The 8,063-nt window shown below is 40.1% G+C and overlaps 1 non-coding gene across 1 annotated transcript; it reads left to right on the forward strand.

The window, feature by feature from the left end:
• The first annotated feature begins 6,758 nt into the window (after positions 1-6,758).
• Positions 6,759-6,866, forward strand: LOC123626743. Its single transcript, XR_006730984.1, has one exon. It is a non-coding gene; the product is annotated as a U6 spliceosomal RNA (small nuclear RNA).
• Positions 6,867-8,063: the final 1,197 nt, after the last annotated feature.

Genomic DNA, 8,063 nt, shown 5'->3' on the forward strand with positions numbered 1-8,063 from the left:
CATTATCATCATGCAGATTAACTTAGCCTCTCCTGGGTTTTCTCAGATGTCATGTCCACTCCTATATAGATCAGCAGTCTTCAAACATTTTTGATATCCAATCCATAAAAACTGACAAGCAGAGAAAGAGAGAAAGTTTAAAAGTATTCATATACTACTGATGTATATATCTTGTTCATTATAAGATATACAAAGAAGAAATTTTTAAAATTTGAGACAAAGGTCATATATACACCTCAAAATATATATACATATTTTAAAGTAATTTGTTATTTATTGACAAGATGACAAAATTTTGCTCTCACTATGAAACTTGTCAATAATAATTTTTAATGAGAGTGGTATGACTGAATATGCTTCATTGTTTTAGACTATATTGGTTTAATACTTGTGATACAGTGATTCCAAGTTCAGGGTTTTTTTTCTCTCTCTCTCTTTCCCTCCTTTCCTCCCTTTCTTCCTTTCTCTCTCTCTCTCTCTCTCTCTCTCTCACTTTCTTTCTTGGCTTTTTTGCTTATCGCAGCTGAAAAATTCTCTCACAAAGATGCACCAAATCAGATGGAACAAATACCCCTTCAGATGCTCATTTTCATTCCACTCCACGGATTATGCAAAGGTTTCTGTTTAAATTCTCCTGGTAAATTTCATTTCCTTTGATGTCAATAAGCTGCTCTTCTTAACTGGTCACAAGGTACAGTAGTCCTCCCTTAGACATGGGGGTTACGTTCCAAGACCCCAGTGAATGCCTAAAGCCTTGAATAGCACCGATTTCTGTATATATTACTACTATGTTTTTCCCTATACATGCATACCCATGATAAAGTTTAATTTCTAAATTAGGCACAACAAGAGAGTAACAAAAATAACTAATAGAATGGAACGTTTATAACAATGTGCTATTATAAAAGTTATGTGAGTGTGGTCCTTTTCTCTCCCTTTCTCTCTCTCTCTCTCTCTCTCTCTCAGAATATCTTATTGTACTGTACTGCAGGTAGCTGAAACTGTAAAAAGCGAAATCACAGATAAAGGAGGAGACTACTGTATTTTGGTACTTTTAACAAATAGGTTCAAAACTCACTAAAGTTCTGCTTAGAAGAATTTTTAACAGATTTTGTGATAGTTTTTCTTTAAGTGTACTGATAATGAGTTTTTTATAAGTGAAATACAGATTTTGTAAGGTAGAGAAGATCACATAAACATGGAAATGTTTCCAAATATCCACTTTCAAATTGTTCTTTTCATAGCATATATTTCTTCAAAAAGCACTTTCCTATAGATTTGGCAACCTCTTTTAAAATCTGATCGTTCATCTCTGATTTTTTAAAATAACCCATGATGTAGGCAGACAAAAAGTCCACCAGGTAAACAGGATAAATGTCAGATTTTCCATTTTCTTGATTTTCTCTTGTGTTTGCATGATTATTATCTTCAATGGGCTATTTGGGTTGTTGAGACATTTTCTAGATCAGAGTTTTCTGTAGTAAAGACATAGCCAATTCCTTGAAGGAATTGTTTTAAGCCACTTGCTCATTTTTTCGAGGATTAGTTTGATCTAGATAAGATGCCCCATAAGTCTACTTAACCAGGGACATGTCCCCTGAAATATCTCCCAATAACCCGATAGCTCATGGCTAAGCGAGGGCCTCCATCAACTGTCTTGATCAAAGAACCTCCACTCTTTTCTTAAGTTACTGGGAATAGCACAGGGGTCCCATGACCATGTTTGGGCCATGTAGACTAAGTGGGGGTGCCAATTTCAAAATATATATTAATATCAGTTCAGTTAAACTTCTATATCTTTGTTTGAATTAAATATGAGTGGAAGTTTTGACATTATCTCTTGTACCCCCATGAATCAGTGCTGGACACCCTGTTTTGGAGATCTACATCTAAGGTTGTTAAAAGGGCTATGAAATCCTTTAAAACTTAAAAAAATATATATTACTTTTTTAAAAATTGACAATTAAAAATGTATTTATGGTGTGCGACACGATGTTTTGAAATATGTATACATTGTAGAACGGCTATATCAAGACAATTACCATATGCACCACCTCGCATAAGTCCTTTCATGCTTTTTATTAGATTCTGCCGTATTGGTTGCAATAGTTTTGGGAGACACAGGGTGACATGGAACACCATTGTATAGTCAAAGAAACTCACAGTAAAGCATCCAAGTCACTTCCAGGACTGTGGATTACGAGGACCATCTCTTGTTACGTTAGCTCCAATCGCTAAGTGAGTCTTTGCTCCATTTTCATCAAGTTGAGCTGTCCTTTTATAATGGGACTTCCAGTGGGACTTCCACACATAAGCCAGAATATCCCGTAGCAAAAAAATCGCTACGTCTATCACATTTGTTAGGATTTCTTTCTGGTCAATTATTAATAAAAAACAGCTGTCAAAAGCACCACTTTGCAGGGCTCATAAAGGTTAGGTTCAAACTGTCTCTAATGATTCCTCAATCATGATTAAGGCAAACAAAACGAACAAAAACAAACTTCCTATTTCCCAGAGTCCTGGGTATATCACAAGTGCTATTGAGGTTCCAACAAGTTTTGTTCTTCGATACAAGAAGAACCACATTTGGAAATGATTAATACCCCTTATTTTTTAATACACACACACCCCTAGATTGGTTTGTTTCTTAGTGATGTGCAAGGGAATAAAAACAATCATTTGGTAAATATATGTGCTAGCGCGACTGGGCAGAAGTTAGCAGTTCTAAATACTTCATATAATGTTAATTGCGAGTAACAGGCTCGCAATTGCAGTGACTTAAAAGGTGATGCTGTAGAAGAAAGTGCGGTCCCGGAATCTCCCTGTTGCTGTGTTACCCGGTGAAATTGTTCAAAATTGATTATTCTCAGGTTCCTCCTGTAGGATTGCAATACAATAGATGCACAGCAGGCACTTTTCAGGTGATTCTTATGGACACTGGAGTTTGAGAGCCATTGATCTTGGCTGTGTGTCAATAGAGATCAGTATCAACTCGAGTGTGTACATACTGCAGCTCTGCAGCACCAAAAACAACACTTATTTCCTCTAAGTCCATTCCCAGCTTCTGCCCATGTCCTGATACCTTTGAGGGTAGGCCATTATTACAGCAATGACCCTGTTTCCACCAGAGTCTTAACTGCCACCATCCTCACCGGCCACCTGTGTCACATCTCATTAGGTTCTGCGGATGAGGCGTGGCACTTGTCACGCGCTGACTCACACAGGGGCAGAAACTTGGCAGGAGAGGCTGAACCAAAGCAAAAAACAGAAATGAATCAAGATACAACCTTTCTAGAAAACCCTCTCGAATCAAACCAGCTCTGCGGAGTGACTCCGCAGCCGCAAACGGAGAGAGGAAGACAGGACAAGCTTGGCCACTGACAGAGACAAAGCCTGATGGCTCTGGGGCTGGGATGGCAGAACAACGGGGACAGAGAGAGTTGGTCCAGAGTCAGTTTCTTTGACATGCATTTCCCAGCATGTTCCAGAGAACACTAATCCTACCCAATGCTCCAGGAATAAAGGGTTTCATGGTTATCATCCTTTCTTAGATATTCCCAAGTCTTTTTTTTTTTAAAGAAAACCTCTCTATTTTGAAATAGCCTGGCATGGTGGCACACACCTGTAATCTCAGCTACTCTCGGGAGACCAAGGCGGGAGGCTCACTTGAGGCCAGAAGTTCGAGACCAGCCTGGGCAACATAGTGAGACCCCATCTCTTAAAAAAAAAAAAGAAAAGAAAAAAATCTTTTTATTTTGAAATAATCATAGATTTGTTGGAAACTGCAAAATAGTACAGATAGTCTCGTGTATCCTTCACCCAACTTCCCCCATGGGGACATTTTACTTATCTGTAGCACATCTCAACTAGGAAATTGACCTTGGTACAGTGCTGTTAACTTGATGATAGGACTCATTCAATTTTTACCATTTTTTACACAAATTCACTTGTGTGTGTCTATACAGTTCTATGCACTTTTATTCCATATGTAGATTTGTGTAACCACATCACCATAAAGGGTACCACTCCTTTGTATTTACACATGCCCCATCCCTGTCCTCTGGAAACTACTGATCTGTTCTTCATCTTTATAATTTTGTCATTTCAAGAATGTTATACAGATGGAATCATACAGTATGTAACCTTCCGAGACTGACTTTTTTTTACTAAGCATGAAGCCCTTAAGATTGGTCCAGGTTGTCACATGTATCAACAGTTTGTTCGTTTAATTGGTAAGTAGTAGTTCATGGTAAGACTGTGTCATCATTTAACCATTCACCATTGAAGGACATTTGAGTTGGTCCCAGTTTGGGGCTATTATATGTAAGGATGTTATGAACATTTGTGTACAAGTTTTTGTATGAACCCAAGTTTTCATTTCTCCAGGATAAATGCCCAAGAATATAATTGCTTGGTTGTATGGTAGTTGCATGTTTAGTTTTATGAGAAACAGTCAAGGTACCATTTTACATTTTCCCCAGGGATATAGGAGAAATCCAGTTCTCTGCATCTTCTCTTGCATCATCGCTGTTCTTAGTTGTTCTAACAGGTGTGTAGTGATGTCTCATTGTAATTTAAATTTACATTTCCCTAATGGCTAATGATGTGGAATATTTTTTCATGTTCTTATTTTCATCCATATCTCCTCCTTGGTGAAATGTCTGTTTGTGATTTTTCCTATTTTATAACTAGATTGTTTAGGGTTTTTTTGTAACTGTTGAGTTTTAATGGTTCTTTATATATTCTAGATTCTAGTCCTTTGTCAGATAGGTGGTTTGCAAATATTTTCTCCCAGGCTGTAGGTTGTCTTTTCGTTTGCTTAACTGTGTTTTTCACAACACAAAAAACTTTCACTTTAACGAACTCCAATTTTTTTTTTTTATGGATTTCATTTTGGTGTCATGTCTAATAACCTTTTATCTAGCCCTCGGTCCTGAAGATTTTCACTTATGTTTTCTTCTAAAAGTTTTATAACTTTACTTTTACGTTTAAATCCATGATCCATTTTGAGTTAATTTCTATATAAGGCATGAGATCTAGGTCCAGGTTCATTCTCAATGTTTTTTCACATATTAAGGGCTAATTAAAGTTCCGTAATCAAAAAAATTTATTTTTCAGTTTAACCAGAGTTTCTAAAACTTGGCCATCTATTCACATAGCAAGTATTTATGAGGAACTTTCTATGTACAAGGCGCAGGGTCGGATACCGAGAATACAGGCAGAACCTCTGATTTTTATGCACTGTTTCATTATTCCTTTGCACACACCTATTATTTATTTGCACAAACCCCTCAGGGCTATATTTAGTGGAAATCCTTTGGGAGATTCTGCTTGAGACAGCAGACAGACTGAGCGGCTGAGTCGGGTGGCCGTGGAAGGGAGATGCAGCGTCAGAGAGGAACCCGGACTCAAAGCCAGAAGGGGAGACAAAAGGGAGCTCTGGAGCTGGAGAGAGAAGGCCGGGGGTAAGATCACATGTCCAGGTGGAAAGCAGTTGTGGGTGCCCGGCTCACTTGTTTGAGGATCCGAGGTGCCTTTTTCTTTTCTTGCTCGCTGGGCAGCTCAATGTTAGTGTCTGGCAGGATCCAGCTAGGTTTACACACACACACTTATTTTTTTTTTTTTCCAAAAACATTCTTTTTAACTGTAAAGAAGTTTCTTTGTCGGTATCAGTTTTGGGGTAAAACACGCGGTCACGGTAACACTCGCAATACATTCATCTGACATTTCCAGATCCTCACATCCTCTCAAACCACCCTGGAAGGGTCCACGTGTGGCCTGTGCTCGCTGCTCTCTCCTGATGGCTTTAAGAGTGACATGGTCGCTCTTTCCTGTTCCAGCTCACAGTGGCAGCAACACAGGGGAACTTCAACGTGGATGCTTGTGTTAAAGATGCTGCTGATGTCGCTGGTTCTTGCTCTGCTCACCCCAAGGAAACTAATGTCCCTGTCATAGTCCTCCTTCCGATGCAGAAAGCATTTCCAATGCGCTGCAGCTTTTGGTATTTTCTCACTATGTTTCTGCCTGTCCTTTTGTTTATGACATGGGCCTTTGTCCAGGGGCTGACCTGGAGTGCAGTATCCATTACTGAGTCACCTCCCTCTCTGACCTTGTCTCATGATCTAAGAACAAGTGTGCCCCTGCTTGTCTTCCTGAGGTGCACCAGTGCCTCTTGCAAACAGATTTCCTTTGGACCCTGCCACTTAGAAATACCCTTACTTATCTGAATTAGAGTTCAAGTTCAGGCCACTAACAAAAGAACAGATTGTTCCCAATTTACAAGCAGGTAAATTCTAAAAGTTGGTAAGCCAGTCATTTAGAATTTGGGCCTCATATCCCACAGCTACAAAATTATACATAATGGCAAAGTTCCCAGGCCAGCCCACAAAAGCCTACTTATCCAAAATGTAGCTGAATTGAGGTAATATAGCTCTACGGCCTAACCACACTCAGCAGCGCGTTACCATTGGAATGCAAGTCTTATACCAACTGGGAAGCCAAGAAGGCAGAGTGAAATTAATCTCTCACTGAAATCTATCTTCTTGTTGGGATTTTGCAGCCAGGTACCAGTAAACCAGGCCACCAAGAAGGGAGAAATCTTGGATGTAGATGCTCATGGAATTATTAATCAAATCCTGGGATCTTCTAAAGGAAGTGTGTACAATTATAATTTAGTTCCATGGAAGTAGAGCCTCGATTTAATATCATCTACCACAGCATTGCAATCTTTTGGGGATCAGGTCAAAGATCCTAAATCAGTATTCACGCTGGCCACACATATACTAACATTGGAATGATACAGAGAAGATTAGCATGCCCCGCTGTGCAAGGATGGCACACCAATTCGTGAAGCGTTCCATATTTTTATTGCATGCACGCACTCACATGGAGCTAAGCGAAGCTGACCTCATGGAGGTAGAGGGCAGAGTGATAGACATCAGAGGGTGGGAAAGATGTGGGTGTGGGAGGGATGAAGAACAGGTTGGTTAATGGGTGCAAACACACAGTTAGAAGGAACAAGATCTAATGTTTGACAGCAGAGTAGAATGACTGTCATTAACAAGGTGTTGTATATTTCAACATAGCTAAAAGAGAGGACTTGAAATGTTCCTAACACACTGAAGTGGTAAATGCTTGAGGTGACGGATACCCCAAATATCCTGACTTGGTCATTACACATTTTATGCATGTAACAAAATATCACACATATCCCATACCTATGTACAAATATTATGTATCAAAAAAAAATCCTAAATCAAGAGTGGATGAAGGAGCCCCTGGGGTCCAGCGATGCGTCGTGCACACGCTGAAATGCAGTTGGGGCTTGGCAGGGGCAGTGAACCGTCGGCCACCTGGTTTGGGAAGCACTTTTAATCCATTTTGATTTTAATGACATTGCTTTCTCTATTCCTAAAAGATGGCTTTCTCTTCTTTATTTCTCCACCTCCCATTTCGCTGTACGGAGGTTTTCTTATCTCACACTGATCAGAAAAACAGGCTGTTAAATAATATGAGGGGAAAAAATTAGAGAGAGATTGTCCTTAATAGTGATCGGAGGACAAAGAAGATTCTGGACCAAAGGGGACGAGGAGTGTGTTGAGCACCTATTATGTGCCAGCCACTGTGCTATGTCCTGCAAACACAGCCCCTGACTCCAGAGTGACACCCTTTCCACGACTACTCAGCACCTGCCACCACTGAAATAGAGCATTTCTGCTGCCCTAGACACGAAAACATTTTACTCACTGTTTTTTCAGCCAGAAAAAAAAATTAATCAAAAAGCAAGGATGATCCCATTTCTTCTTAACTCTATTTCATGACGAGGAGATAAAAGTGCATAGCAGATCTGGCATCAGCCAAGCCGCGCCAGCCACACTGGATTAGCAGGGCACGGTTTGCAGCCAGCCCTGAGGGACAGCGGGCTCGTGAAACGGACCCCGAGCCAGCCCCACTCACGGGCAAGAAGCTCATCAGGCTTTATGTGGGGCTCGGCTCGGGGCCTCAAAGAAGGGAACATTACGGGCACGATTTGACAGTAGAAAGAGAAAAACCAAATGCCCTGC

The sequence above is a fragment of the Lemur catta genome, chromosome 22 (genome assembly GCF_020740605.2).
Source record: "Lemur catta isolate mLemCat1 chromosome 22, mLemCat1.pri, whole genome shotgun sequence".
NCBI lineage: Eukaryota > Metazoa > Chordata > Mammalia > Primates > Lemuridae > Lemur > Lemur catta.